This window comes from Phascolarctos cinereus, unplaced genomic scaffold, assembly GCF_003287225.1.
Source record: "Phascolarctos cinereus isolate Bilbo 61053 unplaced genomic scaffold, phaCin_HiC Scaffold_3;HRSCAF=262, whole genome shotgun sequence".
In the NCBI taxonomy this organism is placed as follows: domain Eukaryota; kingdom Metazoa; phylum Chordata; class Mammalia; order Diprotodontia; family Phascolarctidae; genus Phascolarctos; species Phascolarctos cinereus.
The window spans coordinates 77,703,976-77,724,849 of NW_027555736.1; the positions used below are offsets into that span (position 1 = coordinate 77,703,976).

Below are 20,874 nucleotides of genomic sequence, written 5' to 3' on the forward strand. Positions count from 1 at the left end.
AACACTGGCCTACCTGCCATTCCTCATAGTCCCTTTCCTGACATGATGCATTTGAACTAACTGTTTCCAGTACAATCCTCTCCTTCCTTCCCTTTGCCTCCTGGCTTCACTGGTCTTTCAAGACTCATTTCAAATCTCACTTTCTGCAAGAGTCCTTTCCCATCCCCAGTCCCTTCCTACCAGCCACAGTTAGTACCTTCCCTATGAAATTGCTTTCCATTGATCTCTGTGTGTGTGTGTGTGTATATATATATATATATATATATATGTACACCTCTCTCTGTCTCTGTCTCTCTGTCTCTGTTTGCCTCTGTCTGTCTGTCTCTCTCTCTGTCCCTCCCTCCCTCCTTCCTCCTTCTCTTCCTTCCCTGCCTCATTATTTTCCTTTCTCTCATACTGGATGTGAGCTCTTTGAGCTTAAATGAAGCTTTTGATCAATTGATTGACCTCTCCTCCTCAATAGGTATCCCAGCATCATAGGATCATAGGTTTAAAGCTGAAAGGACCTTAGAAATCATCTAATACAGATCTACTTTTAGATATTCAATTCAAATCAACAAATAGTTCTGAAGTTTATCTTATGTACCAAGTGCAGTGCTGGGCACTAGCTCACACTTTAGATAGAAGTCTCTGGAGGAAAACAAAGACTCTGGAAAGATGAAGACATGTAGAGGAACTGATACCTTGATCACATCCTTTCTCAGCTTCCTTCCCAAGAGCCTTCAAGGAATTTCCTCTTGGATGAGTCTGGGGACTCTTTCACTCAGTTGAGCTAAAATCCCTTGCCCCCGGGGGGAGAACTATTTCACTCTCTATTCTGATGTTCTGGAATATTCTTATCTTATTCTCAAATTTCTGTTTGCTATTGGATTGGATAAATGGGTTGTTTGCTATTCACTCTGTGTGATGGCCTTTGTGTAACTGGTATGTGGTGAAAAGGAAGTGAAGACTTTGGATATAGGTTGGGGTACTCATTCGCTGTCATGGAATATCAATCAGGAGAACAGCTTGAATCTAAAGTTTCCCTAGACTAAAAATAATTAAGTGAGTAGATGGGTATAATTCTGACTTAGAACCTGCTCTCTGAATAGAGCAGAGCAGCTAGCCTTGTGGTACCAATCTGTCCGCCTGGCAAGAATCAAATTCTCTCTGGGCGAAAGGTAAGTAAGGGTTAGTCTAGAAGTATCTATTTATGTCTCCTTGTAAGCCACATTTAAAGCAAGTATGTGGACACACACAATCTACAAACAGATACTTACCAGGCAAAAGGATTTATTGATATTCTTAGTATCTAACTGCAGCTCGTTTTCAATAATTGGAAGAGGAGTAGGCCTAGGTGGGAACTTTCCTTTCCCAGAACCCCACCTCCATATTGAAATGAGAAGCAGATAGAGTTACCTGGCCAAGAGCAGATGGCTCCATGGGAGTTTTTCCTAACTGCTACAACACTGGACAGTTAAGAATCCAAAGCTTATGAGAAACACACAGGAGCTCAGCAAGCAAATAACTCCTTGTTTTCTTGGACAATTGTGGCTTTACTTCCAATGGACTTTGACCTGCTGGTAAAGACAAAAATGTGAGAGTCCTTTAATTTATTTTGAATTTTTGATGGAGAGTACAGTGAATAACATGGTAACAAACTGTCTCTGAGAAATGGCCATTCGTTCCCTCATCATTTTTGAATGATAAAGTTATTTATTTGCAATAAATTATTGAAGCAGGGTACTAGCTGCAGGTGGTGGACAACAGAAAGGTATTTTTTTAAAAAAAACAACCTCTATTGATATGTTTTGTTTTTATATCTCACCTTCCTCCCCCTCCCTAGAGAGTCATCCCTTAAAACAAAGATTATAAAGGGGGGGATGACGTGGGAAGAATCCATTCAGCAAAACCAACAGTTCTGGCAATATATGCAGTGTTCCATACCTGTAGCCTGAACTCTGCAAAGAAGGGAAGGAAAATTTATTTTTCCAGATCTAAGCTTGATCTTCATAATTACACAGTGTTCAGTTTAGGCTTTATGGTCATTGTTCTTTCCCATTTACCCTGTGGTTTCATTATGCATATTGTTTTTCTGGTTCTGCTTACTTCACTTTGCATCTGTTCATGTTACCTCATGCTTCTCTGTATTCTTCATAGTTATCATTTATTAAAGGGTACTGATAGTTTACTTCACCATGTATCACAACTTATTAGCTATTACCAAATTACTGACATCTACTTTGTCTTCATTTCTTTAGTACAACAAAAAGCGCTGCTATAAAGATTTTTGTGTAGTTGCATTCTAATAGAAGAATGAATTCTCAAAACTGTCCCCAATGGCTATGGGCCATTATAAAATGTGATATTCATTTTTTTTATATGTTTTAAAAAACAGTCTCCTGATCAGTTTCTTTTTAAAACAGATTTTTATCAATATCTTTTGTTTTTATATCACCTAGATTTCCCTCCTCCCAGAGAATAATCCCTTACAATAATAATTTTTAAGAAGGAAAAGAGGGAAAATATCTGCAAAACTGATAAACACATGGAAAAAATCTGAGTTATATGCAATATTCCATATCCATGGATCTTTCCCAAACTCTTGAAAGAAGTGTGGGGGAGGGGCAAGGTTGCTCCTTATTATTTTGTAATATTCATCCTCTGATCTGTTTTATATTTGTCCTTTCCATTACTTTAATAGTCTCTGTTTAAATGAACGCTTTAGAAGGGTAGGGGACTCTGTTTAAGGAATATTGCCTACACAGTTATACCTAGAGAGGTGAAATGACTTGCCCCAGGGTACACAGGTTCCCAGATTCCAAAGCCAGCTCCACTTTAAACTTCATCGCGTTGCCTTTACGTTAGCAATCTCGCATTGGTTTTTTTGTTTGTTTGTTTGTTTTCTTTTAATGCCATTGAGAAAAGTACTCTATGGCCATAGAAATGTGTTGTTATAAATCTAAGGCTGTTCTCCTCAGAAGGAAACTGGTGATCCGAGATTTGGAGCTATCGGAAGGAGTTTTAGAAGTCATCACTTCCCATTTCCTCTCTAATCGGGACTTCGCCTAAGTCGCAGAGCTAAGTGGGCGGAGAGATGCAGATGAGGGTCCTCTGACTCCAGATCCATAGAGTTATATCAAGGACCACTCCCTCTTATCAAAAGGGCAGAGACCCTATGTGCTGACTTATCTACTTCTTTGCCATGCCCTGTTCTCTGATCACTCTCCCTCAGAGTGTGGGACCCACACCAACTTCCCGCTAATTCAGATGCTAAGTAGAAGTTAATCTATTCTCCTCCCCAAGACCAGGCTTCACCATCTCTGCTTTTGCTCTTTTCGTTTCAACATCTCCGCTTCCTTCTCACACATCCGGATTTCTGAACTACTTCCACATCACGAAATCTCGACCAATAGGACCTATCTTGCCTTTGACCTTAATCCTGGGGCTTTAACTGGTCGTCTCCTGAAGTCTACCAGCCAAGGAGTAGAAAAAGAACAGGACAGAACGAAATACCACAGCGAAGGGAGGGATGGTGTTCATTCCTTCGAGTCACAGTAGCTTCTACACTACATTAAACAAACTAACTTCCAGAACAACTAATGGGATTTTCAGGTGAAGAAACCTTGATCTAGTTAATCGTGGTGTCATGGAAAGAACTCTGGACTCTAATGCATAAATTCTCAGACCCTGAAGGGACTACAAAAGCTGCTAGTCATGACACCCCTGTCAAGCATTCATCTATCTTCTGCTTGCAAACCTCTGATGATGAAGAACCCACTATTCCCTTTACTCTTTTTTGGAGAGCTATAATTACTTGGAAGTGTTGGTATCCTGCATAGCTTCGTGTCACTTTCAAATCTGATAGACATTTTATGCTTTCGTCGCAGTCGCTGAAAACAAAATTGTTTAACAGCACAGGACCAAGGACGGATCCCCAGGACCTCTATTAGAGATTTGCATTCTAGCTGACATCTTCCTATTAATGATTACTCTTGGAGTGTGGTCATTCAAGCAGTTCTGAATCTATTTAACTATGGTATCACCTAGCCCAAATCTTGTCCCCAAAGATAACCTAAGGGATTCTGTCGTGTGTGTGTGTGTGTGTGTGTGTGTGTGTGTGTGCGTGCGTGTGGACAGTATTCCACCATCATCCTGGAGTAACTATGGAGTCATCTGTTATTCTTTTTCTTTTTTAATTTTATTTTATTTTTATTCCACACTTAGACACCAAAAACAAACAAGCATTTCCATATACAAAGTAGATCAGGAAAATATGATTGTATATGGTTACAAAAATGTCAATTACATGAGGCTTGCTTTTTAAGATCATAAAATGTCTTACTTTTAAAACTGTACTGTTTTGTCTTCCTGAACTTCCTTTTGTTATCTTCTGTGCATTTTCTGCTAAATGACTCTTCTTTAGGATACAGCAACACTGTCACTACAGGCATGCCTCTGGTTTAGTTCATGAAAAGTTTCCCAGGCTTCTATGAAACTGACGTTTCTTACAAAACAAACATATGACATTATATATGTACACTATGAGTTGTTCAGCCATTCCTCTTCATGGGTAGTTCCTTTGTTTCCAGTACTTCAGTAAAACAAAAAAAAACTACTATAAATATCTTTGCCCTTTATTGTTCTTCATCATTTCATCTCTTTGGGGTATTGTCTTAGTCGTAAAAGGATATGCATAATTTGATAACTTTTGGGGTATAGTCCCAAATTGCTTTCCAGAATGCAAAAGATCATTTGACAGTTCTCCTAACGTTGTGTTAGTGTTGGCATGATGAGTTTGGGAACCAGATTGCAAAGGGCTGAGAGTGAATAAAATGATAAGGGGAAGCAGTAAGGTGAAGTCAGCTCCAAACCACCACAATAAAGCAAACATTGCAATAAAATGAGCCACACAATTTTTTTTTGTTTCCCCATGCATATAAAAGTTATGTTCATATGATACTATAGTCTAGTAAGTGTGAAATGATATTATGTCTAAAAAGACACATACCTTAATTTTAAGATACCTTATTGCTGAAAAAAAAATAATGTTAACCATCATCTGAACCTTCAATGAGTCATAATATTTTTTCCTGGTGGAGGGTCTTGCCTGGGTCTTGATGGTTGCTGCCTGATCGGGTTGGTGGTTGCTGAAGGTTAGTGTGGCTGTGGATATTTTTTTAAATAAGTCAACAGTGAAGTTTGCCACATCTATGGACTCTTCCTTTCATTAAAGATTTCTCTCTATCCTGTGATGCTACTTCATAGCATTTTATCCACAACAGAATTTCTTTCAAAATTGTAGTAAATCTACTGAAAACCTGCCCTTGCTTTATCAACTAAGTTTATGTAATATACTTTAATATTGTTGTATCTCACAGAACAGGGAGGCCCATGGAAAAGGAGAGTGAGACAGGGGAATGGCTAGTCAGTGAAGAAGTCAGAACAAACACAACATTTGTTGACTAAGTTCACTGTCCTGTATGGGCACAGTTAGTGGTGCCCCAAAACAATTACAATAGTAACATCAAAGATCACTGACCACAGATCCATATAACAGATATACTAGTAATGAAATACTGCTGTGCTTTGGGGAACACTTTCTCATCATACAGAACAGAGGTCAATGATGTTAATATGGTAGTGCCCTAGAAAGCAAAAACACAGAAAATTTCAATGATGTAGTAATGATCCTGGAAGATTTGACCTGGAAGTGGCCTTGTACTTGGACTAAATCCCCTCATTTTATCAACATAGAAACAAAGGAGCAGCGCTATTAAATACCTGCTAGCAAGCTAGTGATAGAGTTAGCGCTAGAATCGAGGTCTTCTGGCTTCCAGTCCTGCCCCAGTTCTTTGCATCAGACCATGCTTCCTCTCTTCCCCTAAGTCAGTCTTCCTCAGCTTCTCTCTGATCTCTGTCTTCACAAGCGTCTTTGATGTTAAGGTCAGATGGCTGTGCACTAGGGAACAATGTTGCTGACAATACAGGGGTGCAGGAGCTGAGAGGAGGGCACAGAACAAGTTTTGTGGGAGCTGCCACCAAGCATTAAGGGAGTTTTTGAAACTGAAGCTCTCACTCTTTGGAATTGTACCAGATGTTCAGGAGACTTCTGGCATTGCTCTCTTTAGTTATCAAGATAAGAACACCAGCTACAATGTATCTAACAAGGCATTACCCAACTTTTTAATGAAGACCTTCATTGAGGGAGAACTTAGGACTCCCCAAGGTAACCCATTCTCTTTTGGATAGTTCTAATTGTTAAAAACTTCATTTACCTATTTGCAACTTCATTCATTTCTCCTAATTCTGTTCTCTGGGACCAAGAGGCATAAATCTAATCCTTCTTCCACATGATAACCCTTCAAAAACTTGAAGACTGGTATTAAATCTTCCCTTCTCTGAGTTAACATCCCAAGTTCTTTCAAATGATCTTTATACAGCAGGATCTCAAGGCCCTGAACCTTCCTGGTTGAATTCCACTAGACAGCTTCCATCACACATCACTGTTTTATCTGGAACACAGCAGTTTGAACTGAACAAAATAACCACAGATGAAATCTGACAAGGGCAGTTTTTAGGGGGACCATCACTTTCCTAACCTGGACATCATGTCTCTCTTAAAGATGGTTCAGAATCAAGAAGAGCTAGGTTCAAGTCCTTCTCGGGCACATTTATTTTGTGCAATCCTGGAAAGTCACCTAGCTCCTCATTGTTGCAGGAGATTCTCTAAGAGCAAAACTGCATACTAATCTGCACTGAACTTCCTCTATGGGAGTTCCTTATAGCAATAAAATCACAGGTCCAGTCCCATATACATGCATATATACATACATACACATATGCTTACCTATATACTAGTATATATATATATATATATAGATCTATATGTATGTATATACATGTATATATATATATAGATCTATATGTATGTATATACATGTATATATATATAGATCTATATGTATGTATATACATGCATACATATGTTCTGATATATCTAGATACATACATTATGATACTTTTAGCTTTGAAATTATGCTGCTGATTTAGCATAGTCCCCTAAAACTCTCAAATCATTTTTGGACACATTATTATATAGTTATGCTTCTCTCATCCTAAACTTGTGAACCTAAATTTTTTAAACACAAATGTAAGACTTCATGTTATCTTTCTTCAGCGCACTAACTGGGCAATTGGATGGAGATTCTAATATTTTGGCTACCCAAATAAACAAACCCAGTCCGAGCTAGAAAATTTTTGCACAAACTGACTCGTCAACGGCATTTTAAAACAACTACACCATTGATTGCCACCATGCTACAATGCAGCTAAAGGGAATTGTTATGAAATACTCCAGGACAGCTAGGCATGGGCTTAAATAAGGGAGGGGAAGAAAGAAATCGTTTGTTTCCTTGCCTAGGAAAAGATATAGCTGTCAAGAGTATTCCCAAGTTCAAAGGCAAGGAGAATCAAGTCCACTGTATTTTAGGAAACAGACATAAAGAAAAATAAAGATTGTCCAACTGATATATAGACAAAGGATTTGAACAGGCAGTTTTCAAAAGGGGAAATTCAAGTTAGTAATGGCCATATTTAAAATACTCCAAAGCACTAATAATTAGGGAAATTCAAAGTGAAAAAATTCTAGGATTCTACATTAGGCCATCAGATAAGCAAAGCTGACTGACAAGGAAAAAAACAAATGCTGGAGGGGCTGTGGGAAATCAGGCACATTAATACAATGTTAGTGAAAGTGTGATGTGCTCTAGCCATTCAGGAAAGCAATTTGGAGCTATGCCCACCAAGTTATTTAACTGTATATATCCTTTGACATAGCAACTACTTATCCTCCCACCTCCCCCCAAAAAAAAAATCAGAGAAAGGAGAAAAGGACTTGTTTCTTCTAAAATATTTGTAGCAGCTTTTCTTGTGGTAGCAAAGAACCGGAAACTAAAGTGATGCCTATCAGTTACAGAATGGTTGAGTAAGTTTCGGTTAATGAAAGTGATGGAATACAACTAGACTCTACGAAATGATGAAGGGGATAGCCTCAGAGAAACTTTGGAAGACATATATGAACTGCTACAGAATGAAGTGCACAGAGCCAAGAGAAGACTTTATATGATAGCAACAATATTGTAAAGACAAATAACTTTGAAAGACTTAAGAATGCTAACTGATACAATGAGCAACCATGATTCCAGAGAACCCCTGATGAAGCAGGTTACCCACCTTCTGACAGAGAGATTGTGGATTGAGGGAAAAGACTGAGACATTAATTTTTTGGACACTGGCAACATTGCAATTATGCATATATGTTACAAGCATTTCATTTTTCTATTTTTTTTCACTGACAATAAAGGAAAGGTGGGTGGAAGAGAAAACATATTATTTGTTGAAAAAAATAAATAAAATAAATACCTGGCTTTCTTTGTATCCTAAACACAATCCTAAACATATAGTAAACATTTAATAAATGTTCATTGACTGTTTTTTTTCAATCTAAGAAAAGAAAAAGAAGAATTCATAGCTCTAACCCTGACTTTCAGGCTTTATAGATTCCCATGTGTCAAAATCTACGTTAACTCTTGGACCCTGTGCCAATAGTAAGTATTGACAATGTGCATTACTTTGTAAGAAACAAAATGAAATCTTGCCCTTGGACAGCAGAAATAGGACCAGTGATTTGAAGTTACAAAAAAGCAAATTTCAAATGTATAAATGGAATAATTTTCTGCTGATTTACATGTTATAAAATGGAATGGGCTGCCTAACTGGGTAGGATATATACTGTAAGTGAATATCTATAATCAGCTGTCAGGAGTAGGGGTTGGACTACAGAGCCTCTGAGTTCCCTTTTATCTCCAAGATTCAAGGATTCTATAATTTACTAAGATGTAGCATAGGTCAAAGAAACACTGACCTTGGGGATGACATATTGTCTGAACTGAGTGTCTTGTTTTGCTGCGTGGGGCAGGTTGGAGGGGATTAAATCAATGTGTCTCTGTATCTCACGTATCATAGCATCAGTGTATGGAATACTGCTTCTGTCCTTCATGTAAGGACTTCGGTTTCAGCCAATCACATGGTCAATTTCTTCACAGATTTTATCTTTAACACAGGAATAAAAATCATGTTAAAAGTGAGAAAGGAGGAAAAACACATTTCCCATAAATTTTCTGGTCAGTCGTTCAGAGATACCTCAAGAAACACATATTCGATCCTCTCTTTACTAGAAAATATAGCTATATTTAGTCTCTTAGGGAAGCTGAGAGTCCACAGGCCCTAATTCATGTAAGTCGCATGACCTCAGAGCACAGGTCTTTAAACAAAGGGAAGACAAGGGCTTTTGGTAGGAATACACACAGATATCAAATTGGATGGCTCCAAGTTATACTTCTTCATAGTGTGTGTGAATAGCAGGGAATCCAGATTTGTGAGTCCTGCCTACTGTAGGACAGGATACATTTGCTACAAGGAACAAAATCCAAGTTAAGAATGCACCCGGAATTCCTTGTCTAAATGGGTCTCCTTGCCTTACTAATTATTCAACACAAGAGATAGACATTGTTTATGAATGTTATGAATATAAAATCCTTATTTGTCATTCAAAGCCTTTGACAAACTGACCCCTTCCTCCTTTTCTAGTCTTCTTAAACCTAACTCCCCCACAGATCCTCTACATGTTATTCTAGTCTTCATGCTATTCCTTGAACACAATCCTCTCTCTCTCCTTCATACTTTTTCACTGTCAGTCCTCTATGCTTGGAATCCTCTACCTCCTCAAGCCTGCTCCTGGATCCCCTGGCTTCCTTCAAGATTGGTGCAAATTCCATCTTATGCAAGAGACAGTTTCCATATTCCCATATCCCCTACCTCAACTGCTTATGTCTCCCCTTTGAGATTGCTTGCAGTTACACTGCATTTATCTAGCCTGTACAGAGCTGTTTTGCTATGGTGACTATATTATAAAATATCATCAACATATTAAAGCAATTCTTACTTTTGACAATTGCTTTCAAAGTGGACAAGTAGACATTTTAATTTCATTATACTTTTAATATATTGGTGTCATACGTGTTGCTGTCATTGGTGGTTTATTTTTCTTCTCTTTGAGGGGATGTAATATAGAGAGAAGACTGGACTTTTCCTACAGTTGCAAGAACTGAATTCTAGTTTCAATCCTACCATTAACAGGACATTTGGAAATTTATTCTTTGAGACCTCAAGCTCCTCATCTGTAAAATCGAGCTGATACCTGCCTCATTGATCTCAGAAGGCTAACCAGATGTCCAAATGAATATTTTGGTGCATTCTTCATACTACCATCAAAACTCAACACAACACAGAAAGAAATCAAATTCAGAAAAAGAAATAGTATAAAACATGGAGTAGACCAACTCTTCCTACTGGTTCTATATGTCAAGTGTACTAGGCAAAGAGGTAATAGTGGGGAGAAAGAAAGGAGCAGAGAGCCTTAGAAAGAGTACCAAGAGATGTGGTGCCTTTAGAAAAAAGCTAGGTTCTATTGTGACTCACAAGATGAAAGGAATTTGAAAACAAGAGATAGAGGAGGATTGAGATAACTAAAATTGAGGGGCACAGGTAGGTGGCTCAGTGAATAGAGATCCAGCCTTGGAGTCAGGAGGACCTGAGTTCAAATCTGGCCTCAGACACTTGACCCTGGGCAAGTCACTTAACCCCAACTGCCTCACCAAAAAGCAAAAAAAAAAAAAGATAGCCAATATTGAGCTGCCAGGGACTTTAGCGGTTGCCAGTCTAATACCCCTCAGTGCACAAAGGAGGAAGCGGAGGCTCATAAAGGTGAGATAACTTCCTAAGGTTCACACAGGGAGCAGAGGTGGAATTCAAACACCAGTCTCTTTCCTCCAAAGCCGATGATCTTCCCACTGAAATAATAAAGGAAGGTGTCACAGAGTATATGGAAAGAGAGAGCAGAGGTCAATAGGAAAAAGGGAGGGCTAAGGGCAAGTTTATCATGGGTGGCTGCCAGCTGATTCTAGACATGCTGCATAGCATGGATTCTCAGACCAGGTAGCATGTTGGTGGGCAGTCCACTTAGCATAGATGGGAAGGCATACACCACCACTTCCAGAAAGGGGTTTGGTGACTGTAGGACCTGGGTAGTATGGCAGCCCAGGCAACTAGCACTAGAGAGGGGTTGGTGGTTAAATGTGAAGAAGAGAACAGTGATCATCCCCAGGATGTCAGCAAATGGTCAAAAACACAGCTTCAAGTATAGGCCTAGCAACAGACTATAGATGCAGACTCTACAGAACAGTCTATCCAGATTTAAAGAAAGCCATCACTAAAATGTAGACTACTAAAGATGATTTTTTTTTTAGCCACAGCAATTTACGAAACTGTCTACTAAGATGCATAAGAGCTGAACTCTGCTTTGGTAAAGGGAATACCTCCACAAACAAAATCAAAGATGCTTTCAAATACTTAACACTGTTATTGTGAACATAAGGTAGGAAGTAAAATCTTTCTAAAACAGGGATTCTTAGCCTAGAGTTCATCCCAAAGGGTCTGTGGTTAGATTTCACAGTGGGAAAACACTTTCCATCTTTATTTTAATACAACTGGGTTTTTTAGTAATATTACATGTTTTGTTTGATGCATTTAAAAACTTTATTCTGAGAAAAGGCTTCACCAGACTGTCAAAGGAATTCATCAACACACACATAAAGGGTTAAGTATCTCTGTCCTACAGGAAAGTATGTAGCTTTTAGACCCTTCCTCAAATGAATTTAGGGTATTATTCCAAAGACTTCAAAAGATCTGTAATTTCATCATTGTGAGAACATTCTACCATTAATGTGGTCTCTCCATAAATACAGGATCATAGCTACTTCACATATTAGTAGACATTTTCATGAGTTTCTGTGAACAACAGCAAGAAAAAAGTCATAGGATCACAGATTTAATCCTAAAAGGTACCTTAGAGGCCATCTAGCCCAATCCCTTCATTTTACATTTGAGGAAATCAGGTCAAGAAAGAATAACTTGCTCGTGGTTACATAACTAATATGTAAGATGGGATTTGAACCCAGGGCTTTCTGACTCCAAGGTAACCTGCCTTCCAATTCTGAACCTCTACAAATATAGCCAGAATGGTACTCAAGCAACAGAAACATAGTCTGTCACTGGATCTGTACTCAAAAGCCTTCCCAGCTTAACCAGACTTTCTGGAGCTTGCACTCTTCCTTATGACTTTGAGGTCCCAGGGCCATCTACATGCCAAATATTTTAATGACATATTTTAAGATAATAATAATACTACTAAAAACATTGTATAATCGCATGTTGATTTTTTTTAGTTCATGTAGTGCTCTCCCTGCAATAACGATGGAAGCAGGGAGCAAATTTGGACACACGACAGCTAATATTGAATACATGAAAACAGCAAGGGAAATTTTTCCAAGGTGAGTCTCAATGGAGCCACAAGTCATTCTCTTGCTGACTTTCCTTCTGAGTTTCATTATCATTTTTGTGGATCAGTATACCTGCTACTTCAGGATGTTTCAGTAGAAGCAGAAGTCCATATCTCAGAGTGGTACTGGTTGTCTCTGATCCCACAATAAATAGGTCAGAGACTGTTTGGGCCAAGTTTTCCATGGTAAATGCAGATTCTTGGTTTTCCTTTTCCTAAGGATAACATGATATAGTTAATTTACAAATAACTTAATTGGATTAGGTCACAAATGAACAAAAAATGAAGAAAGTTGGAAAGAGATGTAAAATGTATCCAATGCAGATATTCCATGCCCCTCAAAAAATTTTGGAAGAGTTTTGTGAAATAAACAGGATTTATTAACTTAGTAAATCAGAATGAAAAATAAAGAACAGGCACAGCTAAGTGTCACAGTGGATAGAGCCCCGGCCCTGGAATCAAGAGTACTTTATTTCAAATCTCCTTCTGATGTTTACTAGCTATGTGACCCTGGGCAAGTCACTTAATCCCTTTTGCTTCCAAAAAAGAAAAGGTAAAGAAAAAACATATAAGGCTTTGTACAAAGCCCTTCTACACACATTATTTCACTTAATCCTGATAAAAATTGTGACTTTTAGGTGGAACCTTACCAGTCTCTCTTTATAAAGGCTAAAGAAATTCCCAAATGTCTCAAAGATAGTGAGTGCTGGACCCAGAGTTCAAACCAGCTTTTGCTGCTTCCCATATTCACTACCTTTTCCACCATACAAGGTAGTCTTTTTAAAATAGTCCTATTTCTCCTATTTCCTGAGATGTTAATATGAAGGAAAATGATTCACTTAAAACCAGAATTGAAAAAAGCATAAATATGCCAAAGACTGAAGATGAGAATATGGAAATAGTAGGTAGGTGCTATAGAACCCATTTTAATTCAAGTCAACAAGTACTTACTTTGTTAAGTGCAGGACAGAAAAAAAAATGAAATTCTCCCTACTCTTAAGGTGGTTATAATCCTGTAAGAGAAATAGACTCCCATTCACAAAATAATTATATATGTGACTTCCACTCATGAAACCATGCTTCTGGGCTTATGTGCCAGATTATGTTACAGAAAGAATTCAAAGAACAAAGAGGTCAACTTGTATGTATCTTGAGGAAGGCAAAATTCAGGAAAAATTTAAGTTGGACCTGAAGATGAGAAATATTTGTTAAGGGAGAGAAATGGCATGGTGAGTTCTGAGAAACTAGGCTGGAGGATTTATTTGAGGGAGCGGAGGTAGGTTGAATATGGAAGGTAGGGGATAGGTTAAAAAATACTTAAATTAACAGGATAGGGATTTTGTATTTCTTTTCCTCTAAACCTAAAATGATTTCCTTTTACAAGTATAATTGTGGTATGAATGTTGTTATGAGGAGGCTACACAAGCAGTGTTATATTGTAATGTCAATTGAATCAAGAAAGCCTATTGATGGGAAGACCAAACAGATACCTCAAAAGGTCAGAAAAAGAGTAAAATGGGCCAAATATTCAAAGATATATTTTCTTACTTATGCTGTCATTTGTTTTTTTAAAATTTATTCATTTTTAGTTTTAACATTACCTTCCATGAGCTTTTGAGTTTTAAATTTTCTCCCCCATCCTCACCTCTCTCACTCTCCAAGATGGCATGCAATCTGATATAGGCTCTACATATACATTCATATTAAACACATTTTTACATTAATCATGTTGTAAAGAAGAATTAGAACCAATGGGGAGGAACTATGAAAAACAAAAAAAGAAAGCAAAACAAAAGAACAACAAAAAAGAGAGCAAATAGTATGCTTCAATCCACATGCAGATTCCACAGTTCTTTCTCTGAATGTGGACAGCATTTTCCATTATGTGTCTTTTGGAGTTGTCTTGGATCCTTGCATTACTGAAAAAAGTCAAGTCTATGAAAGTTAATCATCACACAATGTGGCTGTTACTGTGTACAATGTTCTGGTTCTGCTCGCTTCACTCAGCATCAGTTCATATAAGTCATTCAAGGTTTCTCTGAAGTCTTCCTGCTCATCATTTCTTACAGCACAATTATATTCCATTACACTCATATACCAGACTTATTCAGCCATTCCCCAATTTATGGGCATCCTCTCAATTTCCATTACTTGGGCACCACAAAATGAGTTGCTATAAAAAAAAATATTGTACATGTAGGTCCTTTTCCCATTTTTATGATCTCTTCAGGATACAGATCTAGAAATGGTATTGCTGGGTCAAAGGGTATGTTATATCCCTTTGAGCATAGTTCCAAATTACTGTCCAGAATGGTTAGATCAGTTCGCAGCTCCACCAACAATGCATTAGTGTCCCAATTTTCCCTTACCTTCTTTTTTTTAATTTTTTTTATTAATTTATTTTGATTTATCAATAATCATTTCCATATGCTTTTGAGCTTAAATTTGTTCTCCTCCTTCCTCCTCACCACCTTCCCCAAGATGGTGTACAATCTGATATACGCTATACATTTACATTCCTATTAAATATATTTTCACATTAGTGATGTTGTAAGGAAGTATTAGAACCAATAGGAGGAACCACCAGAGAGAGGAAACAAAACTCAACAGAAGAAAAAAAATAGCAAATAGTATGCATTCAAACTCCATAGTTCTTCCTTTGGATGTGGATAGCATTTTCTATCACGAGGCCTTTGAAGATATCTTGGATCCTGGGTTAAGTTTATCAGTATTACTCATTGCACAGCATGGCTGTTATTATGTACAATGTTCTCTTGGTTCTGCTCACTTCACTCAGCATCAGATCATATAAGTCTTTCCAGGTTTTTCTGAAGTCAGCCTGTTCATCATTTCTTACAGCACAATACTAGTCCATTACGTTCATATCCCACAGCTTGTTCAGCCATTCTTCAATTGATGGGCATCCTCTCAATTTCCAATTCTTTCCCACAACAAAAAAAAGCTGCTACAAATATTTTTGTACATGTGGGCCCTTTTCCCATTTGTATGACCTCTTTGGGATATAGCCCTAGAAGTGCTGTTGCTGGGTCAAAGGGTATGCACATTTTTATAGCCCTTTGGGCATAATTCCAAATTGCTCTCCAAAATGGTTGGATCATTTCACAACTCCACCAACAATGCATTAGTGTTCCAATTTTCCCCTATCTTCTCCAACATTTACAATTTTCCCATTTTTTCTTGTTAGCCAATCTGATAGGTGTGATGTGGTACCTCAGAATTTTTAATTTGCATTTCTCTAATCAATAGTGATTTAGAGCATTTTTACATATGACTCTAGATAGCTTTGATTTCTTCCTCTGAAAACTTCCTGTTCATAGCCTTTGACCATTTGTCAATTTGGGAATGACTTGTATTCTTACAAATTTCACCCAGTTTTCTATATATTTTGGAAATAAGGCCCTTATCACAGACAGTGTTTGTAAAAATTCTTTCCCAGTTTTCTGTTTTCCTCCTGATTTGGGGTATATTGGCTTTGTGTAAAAACTTTTCAATTTAATATAATCAAAATTATCCATTTGCATTTCATAATGTTCTCTATCTCTTATTTGGTCATAAAATTTTCCCTTCTCCATAGATCTGAAAGGTAAACTATTCCTTACTCTTCTAGTTTGCTTATAATATTAGTCTTTGTATCTAAATCCTGTACCCGTTTTGACTTTATCTTGGTATAGGGTGTAAGATGTTGGTCTATTCTCAGTTTCTGCCATATATTTTTCCAGTATTCTCAGTAGTTTTTGTTAAACAGTGATTTCTTATCCCACAAACTGGAAACTTTGGATTTGTCATAGAAAATTAATATAGTCGTTGACTGTTATGTCTTGTATACCTAACCTATTCCATTGATCCACCACTCTATTTCTTAACCAGTACCAAGTAATTTTGATGATTGTTGCTTTTATAATACAATTTAAGATCTGGTACAGTTAGGTCACCTTCCCTTGCATTTCATTTCATTAGTGCCCTTGATGTTCTGGACTTTTTGTTTCTCTGGATATATTTTTATTGTTTTTTTTTCTGGCTCTATAAAATAATTTTTGGCAGTTTGATTGGTATAGTACTGAATAAGTAAATTAATTTAGGTAAAAGTGTCACTTTCATTACATTAGCTCAGCCTACCCATGAATAACTGATATTTTTCCAATTATTTAGATCTGACATTATTTGTGTGAAAAGTGGTTTCTAACTGTGTTCACATAGTTTCTGGGTTTGTTTTGGCAGGTAGACTCCAAAATATTTTATAATGTCTACAGTAACTTGAAATGGAATTTCTATCTCTTGCTGTTGGGCTTTGTTAGTATTATATAGAAATACCGATGATTTATGTGGGTTTATTTTATATCATGCAACTTTGCTAAAGTTTTATTATTTCAAGTAATTTTTTACTTGATTCTCTAGGATTATCTAAGGATCCTATCATATTATCTGCAAAGAGTGATGGCTTTGTTTCCCATTTGCTTATTCTAATTCCTTCAACTTCTTTTTCTTCTCTTATTGCTAAAGCTAACACTTTTAGCAAAACACTAAATGACAGTGGTGATAATGGACCTCCTTTTTTCACCCCCTATCTTATTGGAACTGCCATTCCACAACTGATAAATGATCAAAATATACAATCAGTTTTCAAATAAAGTAATTAAAGCTATCTGTAGCCATTTGAAAAAATATTGTAACTCACTATTGATTGGAGAAATGCAAGTTAAAATAATTCTGAGTTACTACCTCATACCTATTACATTAGATAATCGGACAGAAAAGGTAAATGGCAAATGTTGGAGGGGATGTGGGAAAAATGGGACCTTAATGTACTTGTGAATTGATTAAACTATTTTATAGAGCAATTTGGAACTATGCCTAAAGGGCTATAAAACCATGCATACCCTAGCACTGTATCCCAAAAGAGATAAAAAAACAAAAAGGAAAAGGACTTATATATGCAAAACTATTTATACATAATAAATAAATAAATAATATTTATAGAAGATCTTTTCTGGGGGTAAAGCATTAGAAATTGAGGGGATGCACATCAATTGAGGGACGGCTGAACAAGTTGTGGTATGTGCTTATGGTGGAATACTATTGTACTATAAGAAGTGATGAGCAGGATGCTTTCAGAAAAACCTAGAAAGACACCCATGGGTTGACGCGTTGCCCCCAACCAGATAGTACACCAAACAGAAAGGTGCAAAATAAACTTGAGACATGGGCCAGGTGGAGCAGTAGGAACTGACTCAGTTTATTCATGTGAGGGTACAGGATATATAGAGAACATCCATCCTAACTTCAAAGAGACCTCCCAGTGAGACACTCCCCAAAACATCTGCTAAGGATGTGATAACATACATTTCCTCCTTATCAGAGTTCCTAGATAGGGTTGTAAATTCCAAGGCTTTTTCCTGCCCCCTGTATAGAGGAGTGAATATGTAAATCTAAGGTTCAAAGAGTGGGAAGGAAAGTCTCAGGAGCCTCCTAGCAGGGAGAGATTTGGAGAGCCCTGCTTCTTAATTATTGAGCCTTTTGGGTTAAAGCCTGGGCAAAGGTCAAACTCTGTCCTGGATCTTGAACCTATATCGGACTCTTAAGGCCCGCCCTCAACAAATTCCTCTCTTTTCAAATTAGCAAGCAGCTTGAGGCGGTGAACATCTGTTCCCAACACTATGATCCTTGATTTAATTAAGGTAACAATGCAGGGGATAATGAAACATAGTATGATGAATAATACTGCCCAAGAAAATGCATGAAGTAACAAGGCAGGTAAATTCTTAAATATATTGATTGCACTTAATTTCTCTAAGATCTCTACAGCCAGATTTTTTTGGGTTGGCCCCCAGGGAATGACTGCCTGCAATCTCCTGGGTGATATTTAGAATTGTGCCAGGCCACCAGTAGGCAGGCACTTGTCTTGTCTCATGAGATATTAGGATCTGAAGCATCATAGGGTAGCAGGATAGTGTAAATATATGAATATCTATAATCACATTGCAATAGCAACCTTGTTTTCAAGGGTTCTAACTTATCTGCTAAATACAATACTGATTGTTCTAATAAATTGACTTTATACAATGTATCAATAGCTTCTTGTGCATTAAGTACTAAACATATATTTTTTTGCTAAGTCATATACAAATTATGCAGTTTAGATTTCAGATTGTAGCATAATAGATGAAACAGCAGTAGATACAATAAAAGAAGCAACAATGATTAAACCAATAATAAGGAGACCAATAAATCGTTTTGATTGACTTAAGGAGGAAGTAATAATTTGAAGAACATGTTCACCAGAATTCTGGAACTATCCATATGAAATGTTGGTAGGGAAAATAGCAAATGATGATTGTTCTACCAAAAGTACAATATAGTCATTATTATCAATACATTGTTTGAGAGTACAATTGACACAAGTAACATACTATTCAAAAGTAGTATTAGATTGAGTAAAAGTTACATATCCATAAGACAAACTGGTATTAAAAACTGATGTAACAAGGAAAAAACAGGATTCAATATTGTTGCTAAATTTTGAAAAACATATAGGTGTCCTGGATGCTAGAGATCTGAGGGTAATTGTAACATTGACTTTATCCTGGAGATAGGGATCTTCTTGTCTTCCGAATATACAGGTGTTATTAGTATATGTACAGTCCCAATTTGTCCTATATGTGAGAGGTTGCATCCAGGGTGGAAAAGGAAAAATAAGTCCAGTGCTGAGCACTCTGTACATTACACACTTGAGCAGAAGTAAAGCTACTGTTACTAAAAACACAAGTTCAGGAGTCTTTTATCACTCGACGAGAGGGAGCTTTCACAGGACCCCATGTGGGAAGGCAACTCATCACTGTAAATTGGCTCCTTCTGTGCTTTCCCTGAATTTTCATACTCTGTATTCAAGCTGTGAGTTGTTATACATGATGCTCTGATATCTTTCTCCGGTATCCGGACAGGTTTATCAAAGTTTTCTGAAAAAATATAAGGACACCCTCATCCCCTTGTTAGTAATGGATCCAGTAATGGATACGGGCCTCAGGATGTTTTTAGGCTGGAGTGTACTCATCTTTGTTAATATTTAGAAAATTAATACCTAATTATAAAAATTAGTAGCCAATTGTCAAAAAATTAATAACCAATTATCAATGAGGGGTAATAGCTCAGATCCCCCCTTTTTTGAAAGAATAATTTTAATATCTTTCTTTTTAATTGTATAAAATGTTTGTGATCAGAGAAATGTTATAAAAAGCATAAAAGATAGAAAATGTTTTGCTAATGGAAGCTCCTCAGGAGCATTATCTGTTTTGATTCATTTAAGTACACTCATAACTGTGAAGGCTTGTAAAATATGATTGATCACATATTTAATTGTACCACTTGTTTGTAAAGTGGCAAAAATGAAAGAAGAAAAAATATCCATTATAACATGAATATAAGAAAGCTTTTCAAAAGAAGGCATATAAGTTACATCCAATTGTCAAATATGTTTGGGAGAAAAGCCTCTTGATACATTTGAAACAGGCTGTTAATTAAAAAATAATCATTATTCTTTATACTATGTTTCTAATACTGTAGGAGTTTATTTATTCAAAAATAGTCACAAAATGTTTTCTTCTCTACAGTTAAGGTTGTTGTATTGGCAGAATATAGTTAATAAAAGGCTCAATAAAAGCTTAATAAAAGTTAAGTGGCAGCATTGTAGTTAAGAATCAATAATGGCATTGCTTTCAGTATATAATTGTGTATTAGTAATATATTTTAATTTGCAGTCTCTATATTTTGACAGACATAAACAGATTACTTGTTATCAGAAACAACATTAATAGGCTCATAATATCCTGCTATACCTGTACTTAACCCATCGATGAATGTCATGGGTGCTGAAGGAATGGGGTTAAATCTAACAATCTTTTTGAAATACCTATGAATAATTAGTAAAAAAGGTTAATATCTTAAGAAATGGTAAGTAATTATCAATATCAATACAACCAGAAAAAATAGTAATAGCAATTTGCCAATTCTCTAAGAGGAAACAAGAGTGTCTATTTGTCTTTTGTTATAAGGTTAATTAATAACGGAAAGCAAATTTCCTGTAAGTTAAAAATTGTAGGGGACACTGGAGTACTAAGAATAGCACCTGGTACCTCTTCATTTAAAAAAATATGGGTGAGTTGAGCTTCAGGAATTTTTCTGTTTGACTAAATAAAGCTCCTTTTTTGCTTCAGGAGTTAATGTCCTAGGGGAATTTAGATTAGGATCTCCTCTAAATGTTAAAAAGAAATTCACCAGTTGTTCTGTAGTAATTTGGAAGGATGGTCAAAACTAATTAGTATCCTCTAAAAGTTTTTGAAAATCATTAAGTGCTTCACTGTTGTTTCAGTGACAATATGACCTAGGTAGGAAAATGGAGATTTTTCTTAAACTTTTTCTTG

At 36.7% G+C, this 20,874-nt stretch overlaps 1 pseudogene across 1 annotated transcript in view; it reads right to left on the reverse strand.

Moving 5' to 3' along the window:
- LOC144456389 (cytochrome P450 2C55-like) overlaps positions 1-20,874 on the reverse strand; it is a 59,329-nt pseudogene that overhangs the window by 16,311 nt on the left and 22,144 nt on the right. The window contains exons 7-8 of the transcript XR_013485504.1: positions 12,513-12,654; positions 8,906-9,093 (exon numbers count right to left, since the gene is read on the reverse strand). The product of XR_013485504.1 is annotated as a cytochrome P450 2C55-like (transcript). The remainder of the gene's footprint in view (positions 1-8,905; positions 9,094-12,512; positions 12,655-20,874) is intronic.